Here is a 19,519-nt window from a genome sequence, read left to right as displayed (position 1 = left end):
CAATACTCCTGTTGAACATAGGAAGCCTTGTCTGTCTTCCATTCGAACTAACCATATACTATATTACAATAAAATTTACTTTTATGGAGCCAAACTGTAACTAAGTAAAGCAACGCAGAAAATACAACTCTCATTTTATGAAATGCATATCGGTAAGATTGAGGACGACTTCAAGAGTCGAATGCGGTTTAAGAAAACGACTGCAATAAAATAAGTTCATGATTGAAACTCCTAACAGTAACCCCAAAGAGAAGAATGGAAATAAGCTCATTCAGTTGAAATACGATGTACTACAAGATTGGATTCAGAGTTTACGATAGCGTACGTAGTTGGTCTGGCCTACAGCACAGTCAATAGTGGAGGCATCGATTCTGTCTTCTTGGTTCCGACAGTAGGTCAGAATTTGAAGTATTAAAATTAGGGTTATATTTTCTATATTCCTTTACTCGTTTTAAGGGGTTAGGTACAGCTTGCATCAGTAAAAGTTTGGAAATATTCAACATTTTCTCCTCCATTACTGTATCCTGTCAAATAATGAAAATTAGTATATGTCCACTGCCACTGTCCTTCTGCTATATGAAAAAATATTTTTACGATTTAAAAAAATTATTTACATTGTTTTTCAAAATTCAGTTCACTATGCAGTGATGAAGCGTTTCCCACATAACTAAAATACTATCCAACATTCTGTGATGATATTTCAGGTGTGTATTAATGCATGTCATAATATCTACAATATGATGCAAGATCACTTCTCTATCTTTGACAGATTGTCTGATAAAAAATAAATTCATTTTACAAAATGGTCAAATATCAGTATTTTCTTCTAACACAAAATAAAAAAAAATATTTATTAAGGAATGTAGTTGAAAGAGCATGATATTGTAAACATGAGTTTCAGCAATAAAATAAAGGAGAGAGAATATGAAAAAGTTAACAAGTTTATGAGTTATGAGGGAAACGCTTCATCACTGCACAGTGAATTTCACATTTTTAATTTTGAAAAAAAAAAATAAATAATCGTAAAAAAAATATATATATTTTTTTCATATAGCAGAAGGACAGTGTTTTACACATATCAATTTTCAGTATTGTGCAAGATACTATAATGGAGGAAAAAATTGTTGAATATTTTCAAACATTTTACTGCTGTAAGCTGTCCTGTACCTAACCTCTTAATGTAGTTAAACCTTTTCCGTAAAAGCAATTTGTATTATACAATATTTAGTATTATAAGTACACTTTAGGGCATCGTTTATAGAAGAAAGATTAAAATCAGATATCAGTATATTAAGATGTAGAACAGGGCTGGGCACCAAGAGCGGATTCTACTCTCTCTCACGGGAAGTCTTATCACTTCTCTTCAACCCCTTTCTTCCCCGCCGAACACCTCGCAGCGTTGATTCCGTGACGGATGAATATTAAGCGTCCCCGTTTACAGTCTGGATTCGCTTCCGGTGCCCAGCCCTGATTTAGAACACCGCTCTTAATATGCTTCATATAAACTCATCAATTCTGTAACCATTTTATTTCTTTCAGATAAACAAACCGGAATTGTACAAAGGATCTGGTATAATACTGCAGTATGCCACATATTTCACTTGAATGTATTTGAGAACCGCATCGGAGACAAAATATTAGAAAGAAATTTCTGAAGAACACTTGTAAAATAAAGCATATAAGTTGCAATACATACAGAGTGAATCAGGAGGAAAGATACATGGTTTGAGGAGTGATATTATTGGTAATTCTCAATAAAAAGGTTTATATGAACATATGCCCTGTTAACGGTTCAGAGAAAACTAATTGAAACAATGAGGAACGGAAAACGTGCAGGTGGATAGTAAATTAAAACAGGGTTACCTTATGTTCTGTTTAATTGTGTACTTTTCTTGCAGAATATGTTCAAAAAGTCCACCGTCAACTTCAATGCACTTTGCAGCTCTTGTAGACAGCTGCTGTGTTGCTGATCTGAGCTGATTCGAACATTCCTTTACTTGAGCACAGGCATGTAACATGCGAGCGAGAAGTTCCTCCCTTGTTTCCACTTTGCGCTTGTAGACTTCGCTCTTAAGCCAACCCCACACACAGTAATGCAATGTAGTAAGGTCGGTGGCAAAGAAATGATTCCACCGCGACCGATCCAACGTCTAGGATACGTTTCATTAATCCTACTGCAACCTAATGTCGTCTTTGTTGCTTCTGCATGTCACTGCTAATGAAGGACATGTGACTGACGCCCCCGATTTTCAAGCAGCTGTATGTCAGATACTGTTAAGAACAGGGCATATGTTTATATAAACTTTTTTGTTCAGAATCACCAATATTATCGCACCTCACGCCATGTACCTTTCCTCCTGACTCACTCTGTTTATGTGTTGCAGCTAAATTACTGTATGAAAAGGAAAAGAAAACGACCTACAAATTAAAAAAAAAATGACCAAAGTAATGTCCCATCACAGTTCCGAAACTAGGGCACTTCATAATATACGCAGCTGAAATATTAAAATTTCTGAAATACAAGATCCTCAAGATTCGGTAATAAAATGGGTTTTCTAAAAAATTCACTTATGTTGTTTTTAAAATTCACGATTCATATGATGATGATGATGATGATGATGATGATTAGCCTAAAAATGTCCCGTTAAGGGCAAAGGCCTCCTCCTATAGAGGGAGAGCTCTATTTGTCTCACGCGGTGAGCTATTCCGCGTAAGAGTGGAATTGTTCACTTGGTTCACATTCTGCACAGTTTGGTATTGTTCGCTTGTTTCTGTCGCACTGGCTTTAGTCGCTGTTCACTTGTCTTCTTATGTTTTTCCACTCTTCCCTATGTCTTGCTCTGCTTGACCAATGGCTTCCTACTCGTTCACTCAAGAGGTCGGCCCATCTTCGTCTTGGTCTTCCGGGTGATCTCTTGCCAATGCGGGGATCCCATAGTGTGACTTTTTGCGTCCATCTTCCGTCTCTAAGTCGTGCAACATGGCCTCCCCACTTCCATTTGTTGTTGGTGGCTTGCAGTGCTGGATCTTTAATTGCTGCCATCTTTTGTAGCACTTCGTTTGGAACTCTGTCCCTCAGTGATAAGCCTAGTATCTTTCTCAGCATCTTTCTTTGGCATATTTGGATTCATATAACATTGTAAAATTCCTTTGTGCGAGATCGTGCGTATTTGCTTGCTTTCCGCACAAAACCAATACGCGGTAAGTGTGAAATACCACATTCAGTATTCCCAACGTAACACACATAACAATTTCCCTATTCTTACCGCTTAAGCGTCATATTCATTTTACTGATTTAGGCTTTCAACATATTATTTTTAAAGACGTTCAATATAGTAATAATTATAAATTGGAAACTTACCACTGCAATTTCACCTAAATTGCACTGTTAATTATTGTTTTTAAATATTTGCAAAAATTAAGTAAACTCTACAACACCACAAAAGTTACTGCATTTGTAATGCAAGTAACATTAAGGAAGCCGTGAAAAATCAACAAGATTCCAGACTCATCATAGACTGGGGGAAAAAAAAAGACAGACGTATATCACGGCCTGCTGCAGTATAGTATACACAGAAAACATTTTATAGGAACAATGTTGAAGATAGATATATTTGTTTTCCAAAGTTGCCGTCATTGAACAGAAACCAAGATGGAGATTTCATTGAAACTAATTAGAAATTCCTCTTTCAGGTATGTAATAAACGATCTTCGCACAACTACGTTTCGCTTTTTAAATCTTTTCCTCGAACATGAAAACGTCAACATACCGCTCTTGTAACGCATATTACTATTACAGAACGAAAAGGTACATTTGTTCGGATCAAATATCTGCATATTTAAAGGACAAAACTAAAATTATTTCCATCATTTATTATCATAATACACTGCTCTCTTAAATTGACTGAAAGTATAGGGAATTATTTCAATAGCTTTCTCAAAGCACGCTATAAAAATGTGTTTAACATAAAACAATTTTTATCTCGAAAAGGAAGCATAAATGAGCAAAATTGTATTGAACTGTTTAGTTTGAAATCTCTCAAAGAATAACCCTGGAAATTAATAACATTATTTAAGGTTCACCATGTATATACGATAATTGTCCAAGTCCGGCAGGTGGTTTGGGTAGTATTCGTGAATCCTACGCTGCAACGTCTGTTTTGTCGACCACAAATTCCACCCAGACCTGACTGGAAATCAAACTCGGGCCACCTGGATGGAAGTCCAGCGATCTAGCAAAACAGCCACAGACGCGGCTTTGTGCAGTGTTAATATCCTCTCAATTTCTTGAGATTCTTTAACATCCAATTTACGACTATTTATACTGTATTTTTTTCTGTTATGTATAACTACATTTCTTTCTTTCTTACTATGCTCAACTGCCTCTTTTTATCTGACTTACCACTGCGAGAAGAAGAGAGAGATTTTTTGATCACACACTTGACATTTCACAAATGCAGGCTCCCTGGTCATCGGTTCGGCATAACTCATGTCCAATGCAAATATACAAGGTGATTCACGAGGATTTACCTTTACTTACGTAGCTTATTTCCGATGACATTCTGAACAAAAAATGTCATATAAACATTTGTCCTAATCGCAATATTTGAAAAGTTACATTAATTTGAATTTGTTAGTAAAATACTTTTTTATTTAGTTTTACGGGTAAAAAAATATTACAAATAAAGAATGAACTAATCAAAAGTGTCATTTCTTTAATTGGCTAGTGTTCTGAAGCTAGAAATGTGTTGTTAACTGCTTTATATATATATTTTATTTTTCAATTTTTAACTAAAAATGATATCATTCCTACACATTTAGGTATCACAAAAATTGTTACAAATCATACGACTTTAAAAACTTGATTCTTTACAGTTTAATTACGCGAGCGGCATGATTTGTAACAATTGTTGTGATAAATGAGCAAGAAAATGTAGTTTTGTAGTTAAAAATCGAAAAAAAATCTGTACGAAGCAACTATGGAATTCACAACACGTTTTTAGCTTCAGATTACTAGCTTATCAAAGAAATGATACTCCTCAATACTTCATCTCTATCTGTAAAATTCTTTTACCATTAAAACACAAGAATAATGATATTTTACTAACAATTTGAAATTAGTGTAATTCTGAAACTATTGAGATTAGGAAAAATGTTTATATGACATTTTTTGCTCAGAATGTCTTCGGAAATAAGCTCCGTAAGGGACGGTACATCCTCATGAATCACCCCGTGTAACAAGACAATCACAAGAGAACGGACGAGCTATACACATAGCCACAGCGGCGGATATGCCTGCAGTTACCAAAACAAGGTAATATTTTTGCTAAATAGGGAAATTAAAAAATATTCTCGTAATTAGTGTACATATTTTCTGAACTAATTATAAGCATCGCAAGATGGCTACAAGAGGGAAGTTCACGGAGCGACTGCATGGGGTAATCAGCCCTGACTAAGGTCGGGAATGATAGTGCCATTAGCACTGCAAGCGAATCCACAGACATACTACCAATCTAATTTCCTGTTTCCCATAGGATACTACGTCAGAGATCTGCGGTACAGCATCGAAGAGCCTAGACATACACATCGCAGGCGCCTCGTTTCGAACACTGTTTACATTACTTAGAAGGTTTCTAAAAAAAGGGAAGAGAATTTGCGATATTGCGCAGGTACTTGTAGGGCTTTGAAGTCTGCCAACGCGCGACTACATAGAAGAAAAGAGACAATTCTTTATTGCTTCCTTTGTGTAGCCAAAGAACTACGGTAAACTGGAATCTAAATATAAAACAAAAATCTTGATGAAGACAGTGCGCTAGAAAGTAATTACTGCTTTCTTAAAGTAGCCTTCTAACTACTTCCAGTGCACCGGGGTAGCTGAGGTATAGCGAATTGGACTCGGGTTGTGAGGCCGCGCACGAGCATAGGTTCGAATCTGGCTTAAATTAATTGGGGTACATGATTTTCCGCCAACTGGCGTGATTTTTTGGTCGACTATGTTAAAGTTGGCAACAGATCATGTCATATTTTGGGTAGTTTTTAGCAAGTCGTGGTTATTTTGATGTCGACTGAAACAGTCTCATCACTAAGGCTCGGAAGTTGAGGAAAAATACTTTTCTTTCGAGTGTCCGAAGACGAGACCCAATATATTATATGTTCATTTTGGATCAATATAGGTCAGAAAATGGTGGATTTTATCTGCCCTTTTCTGCCTTTTTGACATTTTTCGACTTATTGGTCCTTTTTGGCCTTTTTTTTTTTAGGTTTTTACGGCTTTTTTGCAACGTCAGTTTCTTTCGACTACATTTTTACTGCAATTTGTACAATTCACTACGAGATCTCACTTGCTTCAAGTATGCACCAATGACATCCGTTGATGTGGAGAGAAGTTTCTCGATGTCTCGCAACATGCTGTCAGAAAACCGACGATCCTTTACACCTAAGAACATGGAGATGACTATTGCGATATACTGCAATGCTAACTGAGGTAAAGTTTCCGAAGTCCAATTTCTATAACCCCTAGTGTGGTTAAGCGAAATATGATTCTAATTATACTAATTTCGATTTCTTTCTCCAGGATGTCCATTGCGGGTTTGCTGAATTCATTTTAAGTGGCAAAAATCGTTCATTGGTTCAGTCACTTCTGCAGGGCAGTAATGAAACGAGTAGGCCTACTGTCAGTACTATCATACTTGTACTCGTACTTACGACGTTCATCTAGTCAGAATACTACATAGGTAGTAAACGTTCACAATGGGAGACTATTTCACACGGGAGTTGCCCATATGGTTTTCTTTTACTGTTTAGAAAATGGAAGCAACCGGCAAATCCATGTCCTCAACATTAAAAAATATCCAGCACGCACAAAATAACATGCGGAAATATATTCAATAAGCTTTCCCAGCGATTTGCAGAAACTGGAATTCTAGCACCACAAACAACGCACTTGTGCTCAGTTCACACATCTCATATGGAGAAGCGGATATCGGGACGAGAGGAAAAGGATCCTACGACAAGTAGAAGAAAACTTTCATCAGATGAACGCAACAGTAGTCAATTCATCATCTTGTCTGCTCTATTCTTCATATACAGTACATGGATCCTCACCATATCCAACGAATGCAAGTCCTTAAGCACCACACCACCGTGCCATATTGGTATTGTATGAGTGGTTTTAATATTTTATTTTCTGATGAAGCTTAACTTTTCAATGTTTATTATAAAAATTCGGTTAAGTTACATTGAACATTGCTGTAGAACATAATTTCGTAAATAAAGGGAAGCGCAATTTCTCAGAGGCCGAAAATAAGTTTTTATTCAGTTTGGTGAAAAAAATATAGCAATGTAATACAGTACATAGTTTAAAAAGACCGATGCATTTACACGAAAACAAAAATTGGAGATATGGAATACACTAAATAACGAATTCAACGGTAGAACAGATTCTATGCAACGACCAACAAAAAATATTAATGTAAGTAGATGATAACTTCAAGAAGTGTGCGAACAAGAAATCAGCTTGAGAGAAAATTGAGACTTACAAATCAGGAAGTGGTGTTGCTGGACTAGCAACGCGACACTGATTCTTTGATAAGAAATGGTCGGAGTGGGCCGAAAGGGCTTCCAAGCAGTAGACGTTAGTGATGCAATATACTTACTTACTGGCTTTTAAGGAACCCGGAGGTTCATTGCCGCCCTCACATAAGCCCGCCATCGGTCCCTATCCTGAGCAAGATTAATCCAGTCTCTATCATATTATCCCACCTCCCTCAAATCCATTTTAATATTATCCTCCCATCTACGTCTCGGCCTCCCCAAAGGCCTTTTTCCCTCCGGCCTTCCAACTAACAATCTATATGCATTTCTAGATTCGCCCATACGTGCTACATGCCCTGCCCATCTCAAACGTCTCGATTTAATGTACCTAATTATGTCAGGTGAAGAATACAATGCGTGCATTTCTGTGTTGTGTAACTTTCTCCATTCACCTGTAACTTCATCCCTCTTAGCCCCAAATATTTTCCTAGCACCTTATTCTCTAACACCCTTAACCTATGTTCCTGTCTCAAAGTGAGAGTCCAAGTTTCACAACCATACAGAACAACCGGTAATATAACTGTTTTATAAATTCTGACTTTCAGATTTTTTGACAGCAGACTGGAGGATAAAAGCTTCTCAACCAAATAATAACAGGCATTTCATATATTTATTCTGTGTTTAATTTCCCCCGAGTATCATTTATATTTGTTACTGTTGCTCCCAGATATTTGAATTTTTCCACCTCTTCAAAGCATAAATTTCCAATTTTTATATTTCCATTTCGTACAATATTCCGGTCACGAGACATAATCATATACTTTGTCTTTTCGGGATTTACTTCCAAACCTATCTCTTTACTTGTTTCAAGTAAAATTCCCGTGTTTTCTCTAATCGTTTGTGGATTTTCTCCTAACATATTCACGTCATCCGCATAGACAAGAAGCTGATGTAACCCGTTCAATTCCACACCCTTTCTGTTACCCTGAACTTTCCTAATAACATACTCTAGAGCAAAGTTAAAAAGTAAAGGTGATAGTGCATCTCGTTGCTTTAGCTCACAGTGAATTGGAAACGCATCTGACAGAAACTGACCTATATGGACTCTGCTGTACGTTTCACTGAGACACATTTTAATTAGTCTAAGTAGTTTCTTGGGAATACCAAATTCAAGAAGAATATCATATAAAACTTCTCTCTTAACCGAGTCAAATGCTTTTTTTTATATCTATGAATAACTGATGCACTGTACCCTTATATTGCCATTTTTCCTCCATTATCTGTCGAATACAAAATATCTGATCAATAGTTGATCTATTACGCCTAAAACCACACTGATGATCCCCAATAATTTCATCTACATATGGAGTTAATCTTCTCAAAAGAATATTGGACAAAATTTTGTACGACGTCAACAAAAGTGATATTCCTCGAAAGTTACTACAGTTAGTCTTGTCCCCCTTCTTAAAGATAGGTACGATTATGGACTCCTTCCATTGCTCTGGTACAATTTCCTTTTCCCAAATAGCAAGTACAAGCTTATACATTTCGTTAGATAATGCGCTTCCACCCTCTTATATTAATTCTGCTGGAATTTGATCGCAATACAGTATATATAATTATAGGGTTTCATTTTATTAATTATTATCTGTAATAATAACATCTTCAGTACATTATTAACAGAATAAAATTAAATAAAAATTAAATTCTCAATAAGTTAACACCAAATCAATGAAGGTTCATTATTGCAATTATAAATTATTTTAAGGTTAGTTGACTTCAATAAGATTAGATAGTGCTACAAGTGACAATAATACGACAATGTTACCAGAAAATATATACATTTCTCTTAATTCTATATGTAGGCTATTTGGTTTTAAAATATGAAATAAACATTCGGTATGCAATAAATTCAGCACATATCCATATATTTATACTCACAATAGGAATATTTTTGTTTTGATTTTTAATAAAGAAAATTTTCGTTGTCTGCAAACAATACATAAATATACTGTAAATATTCGAAGTTTACAAACGTTAATTTATCCTATGCAATAAGTCTGAAAATGATTCCTGAAATTAAATTGATTTCATAATCAATTATTTAAACTGCAAATATTTATTGTTTTATTTATTTACTTAATCTGACGGAGTTAAGGCCGTGAGGCCTTCTCTACCACACCACTAGAATACGAATAGCCATATGCAAAAAACAAATGCAGAGAGCAGAAGTAAATAAGAAATAGAAATAAAATTACAAATACAAAAATCACAAGTGCAAAAATGCAAAAAGAGGAGAAACACAGACACAGACACAGACACAGACACAGACACAGACAAGTACAATATATTGACTGCGTAATATGTTAGGGATTAAGGAAAATGACTAGATATCTAGAAGAAAGTAACTGACTGTGCAGATATCAAGAGAAACAAAACAGTAACAATTTCGAAACGCTTGCAATAAGTTAGAATACTCAGTTTACTGCATTGCACTCTACGCAGTAAGAAAATGCTTAAGGTATATGTATACGTTAGAAACACAAAAAATTATGAAAAATGGCATTTTTTGAAACAGTATGTTTTGGATGCAGCATTTCTTCTTCTTTCATTTGCTGGTTTGCTTATTTAATTCTGACTGGTAGTTTTGTAGATAATGGCACTTTTCTATGATAGTAACAAATGGTTACACCCCATTTTATCTGTCAAAATGTCAGATTTTTTTCCTGAAATACTAAGCCATTTTTACCCATTTCAAAGTACTCTGGAATTTCTAATAGTTCACAAATAATTCATAGATAGCGATAGTGCACAGTTCTAGCCTTCCTGCCATCTATGAACAGAAATTATAAATAAATCAGCAGAAAGAAAAGTTGTTTATGTACAAGTTTCATACACGTGGTTACACAGGTTATGAATATTATTTCCAGCTGTTTGTGCCTTTAGTTTCAGTTTAGTGTTCTCTTTGCATATTTATTTTAGTGTTAGTTATTATAGTGCGTTTAGTTTAGTGTTATTTTATAGTGCTGTGTGGCAGTGATGGCTAACAAACGTAATACAAGCAGGAAGAAGCAAAGGAAATTTTATGGGAAGAAGAAGGAAACAAATGTAACTACAGATAGACATTGTCCACCATCAAGTGAACACACAGAACATTATGGCTTTATTCTTTTTTATGTTAGATATTTAACAAAATTAATTTTACTACTGGCTTGTCCAGAATGTCTTATGGTGGGTTCAGTTTCATTATGTTTGAATAGTGGCAAGAGAAATGGTTTGGCAGTATGTGTGAAACTAGCTTGTTCAGCCTGTGGGTATAATTCTGATGAATTATTCTCAAGCCACAAAGTTTCAAAATATTTTGAAATAAACAGGAGAATTGTCTATGCGAGCCGAGAAATTGGTTGTGGCTATAGTGAACTGAACAGGTTATGTTACCTTCTGGGCTTGCCATGTGGCCTCAGTAAAAATTCTTATCAGGGTCATATCAAGTATGTAAACAAAGTGGTAACACAGCTTGCTTATGATACAATGAATGATGCTGCTAATGAAGTACGTGAAAATACTGGTAGCAATGAATGTGCAGTGTCAGTTGATGGAACGTGGCAACGGAGGGGATTTTCTTCTTTGTCGGGTGTTGTGACAGCCATGTCAGTAAAAACTGGTAAAGTTCTCGATGTGGAGGTAATGTCCAAAAGCTGCATGTCTTGCAGAATGCATGCTAAGGAAGACAAAAAGTCACCTTCATATCAGACTTGGCTAGCAGACCATGTACCAGTATGCTCCTGTAACTACAAGGGATCTTCACCTAACATGGAACCTGTTGGGGCAGGTAGGCTCTTTTTGAGGTCAGTCCAAAATAGAGGATTACTTTATACTCAATATTTAGGAGATGGCGACTCAAAAAGTTTCAAAACTGTATCTGAACTTGACCCATATGATGGGAAAGAGATTGTGAAATTAGAATGTGTGGGGCATTACCAAAAGCGTTTAGGCAAAGGTCTTAGGCAATTAGTTAAGACCAAAAAGATCGGTGGAAAGGGGAAACTGACTCAAGCCCTCATAGACAAACTTCAAAATTACTTTGGTATTGCCCTCAGGTCTAACACAGAAAGTGTAGAAAAAATGAAAAGAGCTATCTGGGCCTCTATGTTCCATGTCGCAGCAAATGACAGCCAGCCACTTCATGCAAAGTGTCCACTAGGTGAAGACAGTTGGTGCACTTATCAAGTGGCCAAAGCAAAAGGCATGAAGGTCCTGGTATTCCCATTGCAGTGATTAGACAAATGAAACCGGTCTACGAAAGACTGACGGACGATAAAATGTTGCAGAAGTGCCTGCATGGGAAGACCCAGAACATTAACGAGTCCTTCAATGGGATGATCTGGAAAAGGTGTCCAAAAGAAACCTATGTGGGACATGCAACACTGAATTTGTGTGTAATGGATGCAGTGTGCCACTACAACCGTGGTCCTGAAGTGGAGCTGGACATCCTAAGGAAGATGGGAATTGAACCTGGACTGAACACAACTACGGGCGTATCTTCTTCGAAGGTTGTAAAGGATATAATGAAGAGAAATCAGGCTACACCAGAAGCAAGAAGCAGAAGAAGATACCTGAGAGGAAGAAAAAAAATGAAGGTGGATCGCGAGACTACTGCTGAGGGTATAACGTATGAAGCAGGAGGATTTTGACAGCCTAACTTTCAACTGCCGTTTCCCGTAAGTACAGTCTCTTGACATATTGGCTTAAGGAAAACATCATATCTCATCCAAGAAAAAAGATAGACGTATGATTCTGGTATCATTTTGAAGCTTGGAATGTAATCTAGTGCATGAATCAAATAAAAATTTGATCTACATGTTCACAGTCCCATTAAAAATTTTTTTCTTGAAGGTTGCATACTTTTTTTGTCTAATATTTTACAAAATTTAAGATATTTATGGTAAATTATAGCAAAATGTTATTCAAAGTTTATTCAGGCACTAGACAAACATTTTTCCTATAAAACAGTGAAGGAATTTTGAAAATAGCTTCATTAGGAAAGAGGATATCATGTTTACCGTTTTATTAAATTTTTTAAACAAAAAAAAATATTATTATAAACAATTTCAAAGAACAATTGTTTAAAAATAGTTAAATCTCTTAATAACAATGTATTCTTGTAGCTAAAAATATTGAGAGCCCTAAATATTGCCTAATTTAAATTTTCACCCCCTAATGTATACATATACCTTAATAAATTTGTTTTTGAATAGTTAAATTCAGACAGTCTCTAATGACACTGGGTAGGGTATTCCACAAGCGCGATAGCGAGATTCTGCATGATGATGAATATGATGTTGTCTTATGTGTTGGTATGGTTAGTACACGGCTATTTTGCGTGAATGTTACAGATTGTGATACGGTGACAGGTAACTGAAGCGGGAGGCAAGGTAGGTAGGTAGGTGTAGAGGTGTGAAGGACTTGGAAAAGGAGAACAAAGGAATAAAAATTTGTACATTCATTAAGCCGTAGCCAGTTTAGAGTTTGAAAGGATGGGGTAATGTGGTCGGCGTGACGGACATTGTAGACGAAGCGAAGACAAGAATCATGAACACTTTGTAATCTATGCGACTGGTTGACATTGACATTGAGGTCAGTCAGTAGAAAATCACAATAATCAAAATGGTGCATTAGCCTACTAGTGTTTAACTTGTATTTTTTTAGCGATAGCGAGAGAAATTTTCTAATGCTGTTTAAGGAATGTAGTATGGAAAGCTTCCCCCCCCCCCCTGAAGTAAGCTCCAAGATTTTTAACACAGGAAGTAAAGGCGATTATTGTGTCATTTAATTTGACTGGAAGAGCAGGAGTAATGTTGAATAATAGACGTTGATGTCCCACTAAGATTTCTTGTGATTTTATTACATTGAGAGTCAAACCGAACTTTCTGGTTCATGCCGATATAGAACAAGGTCCTCATTAAGATTGTGTATTGCATCATTGAGTGAGTCAGGGGTTGTATGGATGTAGATTTGCAAATTGCGTAAAGATTATGTTTACAGTGTTATACCTTTGATTTCGGATCCGAAAAAATGGATCTGTCTAAACACTACCTATATACAGAGTGTATCAAAAATACGTGTACAAACTTCAGGCATGGGTTCCTTACAACAAAAGAAGGCAAAAAGTTCATATGAACATATGTCCCATAATCCTTTGTTTCCCCGTTATTCATTTATTACTAAACGTTTGCGTTCAACGGCCTTCGAGGTCCAACCTCAAAACTTCATTTCTTTATGCACTCATTCATAGAAGGCTGTGACTCGTTGTATCAGAAATGGACTGCAGATGGCGAAGTGCTGCCATGGAGACTTGTTTACATGTGTCATTTGTCATTAGTCTGTCTTCAAAGTTGCAATTGTGAACGTGGAGTGAGTTAACGTGTTTCGTTCAACCATGGCAGGACGATATTCATTTCGTGAGCAGGCTGACATCATTTTTATGTATGGTCGCGCGAATGGTAATGGACGCGAGGCTGTACTGCTGTATCAGATGGCGTTTCCAGACCGAAGACAACCGAATCATCAAACCTTTGTTGCTGTGTATCGTCGCGTTGCTGAGACAGGAACCATTGCACCACAGACTGGTGATCGAGGAAGACCAAGAGTTGTTCGTACGCCGAACCTCGAAGAAGACATTTTACACTGTGCCGAAAACGATCCAGGTATCAGTACAAGACAATTGGCTGTGGCAACTGGTACATCACACAGTACAGCATGGAGGGTACTTCACGAGCAGCTCTTGTATCCGCAACGTGTGCAGGGTCTTTCGCCTGCCGATTATCCACCACGGGAGAACATTTGCCGATGTTTCTAGCACAAATAGCCAATCCGTTGTTTGTCTCATCAGTTTTGTTTACAGACGAGGCAACGTTTGGGAGAGATGGAATTACCAATTTCCACAATGAACACGTATGAGCAGATCGGAATCCTCGTGCTGTATTTCAGGCTAGACATCAGCAACAATTTAGGATTAATGTGTGGGCTGGAATTGTAGGTGACTGTCTGGTAGGTCCATACGTTCTACCAGCACGTCTTACAGGTGCTATCTACAGGGACTTTATCCAAAACACTCTTCCAGAATTACTGTACGAAGATGTGCCTCTGAACATAAGACAAAACATGTGGTTCATGCATGATGGGGCTCCAGCACATTTTAGTCGCCTTGTTCGAGATACACTGACTGGTGTCTACCATGACAGATGGATAGGCAGAGGAGGACCAGTTCAATGGCCAGCACGTTCTCCCGACCTCAATCCTTTGGATTTTTATCTTTGGGGCCACCTTAAACAATTGGTTTATGGAGCAGACATCCCGGATCAAGAAACTCTTCATCGACGTGCCACGGAAGCCTGCGAAATCATTCAACATCATCCCGGAGTATTTGATAGGGTGCGACAGTCCATGATTCGACGAGTGCATGCATGTCTAGAAGCAAGAGGAGGACATTTCGAGCATTGGTTATGAGTTTTGTGTGTTGGCATATTATGAGTGTACCAATGTGTTGAACAGTTCCTAACGGGGAAACAAAGGATTATGGGACATATCTTCATATGAACTTTTTTCCTTCTTTTGGTGCAAGGAACCCATGCCTGAAGTTTGTACACGTATTTTTGATACACCCTGTATATATATATATATATATATATATATATATATATATATATATATATAGGTTATTCACGAAGATTATGCAATACTCTAGGATGTGATTTCTGGCACCATTCTGATGAAAAAAGTTCATATAAAAATAAGTAATATTTTTTAAATTGAGTGAGTTAAACATAAACGTAGATATTATGGTTGATAAACATAGACGTAGATATTATGAAGGTTTACGCATTTAAATCATTTACAACAATGGTTCTGGGTGTATTATAAATTCATTAAAGAACATTCAAGTTATTACTCACCTGAAAAATCTGCATTAAAGCCGGTTTTCAAAGACCCCCACCTTTTACAGTAATACACGTAGCCGCCCGAGTGTGAACTGCGCGCGCAGCTTTCCCTAACTTCCGTTGTTCGGATGCTAGATAGATACGTTGTATAGTGTTGCGCTATCTCTAACCGTGATCCTGATGTCACGAGATTTTGTGTCGCTGCTAACACATACAGATCCAGGCGTCCAGAGGGAGAGAGTTCACAAGAATGCGTGTTACGGAAGAAAGAAACGTGATTTTATCCGAAATTATTCAAAATCGGACACATGTATATAGGAACTTTTTTCATCAGAATGATGTCAGAAATCATATATATATATATATAATAAATAATTTAGTTGAAGTTGATATGGTTTAGTACTTGTCTTGGTGTACCACAAAATAGTCTATTAATATTTCTTCAAATACATTCTTTATCTACGTCCTTAATGTTTACGAAACTCTTTACGGGTCTCAATTGTTTAACGAGAAGTTACCTGATAGAATTCTGCCGGTAGACTTAATCTTCACTTTAACATCTCGTCAACATTTATAATATGCAAAAACATGGAAATCTGGAAGTTAATTATTACCTAAGGTTTAAAGTGCCTTTATAATAGAAGGTTATTTAACGACGTTGTACATACGAACAGTTCCGATCAAATTGGTAATATCGAGATAGTATTTGGCGAGATGAAGCTGAGAATATGACTACCTGACATTCGCCTTACAGTTGGAAAAACATAGGAAAGAGCTCAAATAGGTATTCGCCCCAAGCTGGAATCGCACCCACGCTCAAGCGCAACTCCGAAAGCTCCTGCCGTCAGAACTACACTCTATACCAGATGTCTTTGGAGCAGATATAAACAACGAACGAAATGCAAGAGAGCGCTGTTCACACGATACTAAATTTCTGTGTATGAATTAAGTGCCCGACTACTTTCATATAACGAAAAGTGAAAATTAAAGTAATGTGTCTTTGAACATACCTTCTTGCATCAGTCACTGCTGTACTGCTGTGTCTGCTCATACACCGCACAGATGCTAGACGCAATAGAACTGTAGTAGTGGACGCGTCTCTGAATACCGTCTGTAACCAGGATATGCACGCGCTAGTGTCTACAACGCTCTCAGCTAAGTAATGACTCGCCAACCAATGGGAGCGCAGCGATAACATGAGATGCTCCAAAGACATCTGGTATAGAGTGTATGTTGGTGACTAGTAAACACACAAAAGCTTCAGGGTACGAATACTTTTTTGTGTGAATAAAACATGTTGTTGTGATTTATACATGTTTTCAATTTATGTTTTTTCCCTGTTCAATATCTCACTAAATATTTATCCGGTTACATTTAATTATTTTTATGAAGCTTCTAGACTATATTTGTCCAGACAGCCTAATTGCACTGCACCAATACAAGTCATAGTGGACATATGGAATAATATACTACGCGAGTTCGTTTATTTCGATATTATGATTACAACACTTAAGAGCAAAGGCTGCTAACACATTAAATTCAAAATGAAATAAAAATTATATTCATAGCATAATGGTAATTAATAATATAACGAAGTTACATAATTTTATTTAATTTGTCTAAAAAAAGGTAAGATTCTTTTTTTAATTTTATAGGAAGTTAGTAACAATGACATTAAGCTTTGGGATTTCATCATACAACGAACATGCTTTTCGTGTACTAACGAACGATATGTAATGGGAAAGCATTATGTACACCAACGTTTACTACGAGGAATTCCATCCGGAAGTGTACTACCGCTGTTTGACTATTGCGACGTAATACTTACAGACTTGACAACTGACCTTTCGAACAAGCTGCAGCGTGTGCACAATGTGTGTGTCAGATTCATCAGTAATGCTCACAAATTTGACACATTACACCCTCGTTCAAATCTTTATCCTGGCTGCAACTTAGTAACCGTAGAACACTTCATTCGCTCTCTCTTCTCTTTCGAGTTCTCCACACTTCTACTCCAAATTATTTTCGTTCCCGGTTTAACTACTTATCCTCCAATCACAATCTAAACACCAGGTCACAGGAGAGTCAAATCCTAGCAATTCCAGCCCATAGAACATCCCACTATTCATTCTCTTTTACTGTCTCAGTCCCCCGTAATGGAATTCTCTACCTCAGAAGATTAGGGGCTGCCAGACAATAACCACTTTCAAGAAAAGGCTAAACGATTTCTTACGGGCGCAGTCAAATTGAAGTTATAATTGTGATAGAGTTTAATAATTTAATTTAATTTAGGTATGACTATCATTACTCTTATTATTATTATTATTATTATTATTATTATTATTATTACATAATTATTTTATTGGTGTTGTGAAGATGAAAAGAATTGTCATTGTATTATATTAATTTTGTATTATATTGTCATGTATTGTAGTATTGTATTGCTTTGAATTGTATTGTATTGTATTAATTATGTTATATTCATACCATTGTAGTAATTTTCTATCATACTGGTTGAGTGGAAGAGAAGGCCGAATAGCCTTAACTCTGCCAGTTAAAATAAGTCATTATTATTATTATTATTATTATTATTATTATTATTATTATTATTATTACAATATTATTTATTTGAAGACTTCCGACGAATAATGTTTTTTTTTTTTTTACTCTGTACTGAAAGTGTTTTAAAGAATGGCCTCACTTCTTTTCTCAGATTTTATATGTGAGGACTGAAGAGCGTTTCGGATCGCAGTTCATGTAAAGTGAACCATTTCATCTCCTATCGTCAGAAGTTGGACTGGGTTTCTTCATTTAAAGAACCATTCCCGCGTGTTATGATCAGAAGATCCCTCAATTTTCGTTCTTATCCCACGGCTAAATCCCGTTCCAGATCTCTCTGAATAGGTTCACAGTAATTGGATCGCATCCCGCAGCAGTGGTAAATCCAGGTATCAGGACTTGACGACCAATTTTTGGAAGTTTGTAGATATTCCTAAATACATGTATACAGGCCCTACCCATAAAAAGAACGCTTGATTCATTACCTATTATTTGGGTATTGGGAAGGTATTTGAATAATAATAAAAATTATACTATTATTATTACTGCGATGTACCGAAGTACGTATATTTCCGCGAAGGAATTCTGCGTTATCATATGATGAAGGATGGATGGAAGGGAGAAAAGTTCTCTCCGGCACCGGGACTCGAACCCGGGTTTACAGCTCTACGTGCTGACGCTTTATCCACTAAGCCACACCGGATTCCAGCTCCGATACCGGATTGAATCATCTCAGTTTAAGTTCCACCTCGTAGCTCCCCTTTAGTGGCCAACCCACATGCACTGTGTCACAGATGTGTAACAGTGGCACAATGTCCTAAACACAATGTGCAGAGGTGCACTCATTACGAGTGACTAAGTGGCCGGGATCCGACTGAATGTGCGGATTCAATCCGGCATCGGAACTTGAATCAGATATGGCTTAGTGGATAAAGCGTCAGCACGTAGAGCTGAAAACCCGGGTTCGAGTCCCGGTGCCGCGGAGAGAATTTTTCTCCCCTCCACCCATCCTTCATCATACGGTAACGCAGAATTCCTGCATGAAAATATCCTACTTACTTCGTTCGGTACATCACAATAATATGATATGCGTAAATAATCACTTAGTGATTTAAGACTGCACTCATTCCATCGGATCCCGGCCACTTAGTCACTCGTAATGAGTGTACCTCTGTACGTAGTGTGTTGGACATAGTGCCACTGTCACACATCTGTGACGCAGTGCATGAGGGTTGGCCACTAAAGGGACACTAAGAGGTGGAACTTAAACTGAGAGGATTCAATCCGGCATCGGAACTGGAATCGGGTGTGGATTATTGGATAAAGCGTTAGCACGTAGAGCTGAAAACCCGGGTTCGAGTCCCGGTACCGGAGAGAATTTTTTATAATAATAATAATAATAATAATAATAATAATAATAATAATAATAATAATAATAGGTATTAATCATAAACATGACTATAATATCATGTCCAGGCTATACAAAC

The sequence above is a fragment of the Periplaneta americana genome, chromosome 7 (genome assembly GCF_040183065.1).
Source record: "Periplaneta americana isolate PAMFEO1 chromosome 7, P.americana_PAMFEO1_priV1, whole genome shotgun sequence".
In the NCBI taxonomy this organism is placed as follows: domain Eukaryota; kingdom Metazoa; phylum Arthropoda; class Insecta; order Blattodea; family Blattidae; genus Periplaneta; species Periplaneta americana.
Note: the sequence above shows the minus strand (reverse complement) of the source record.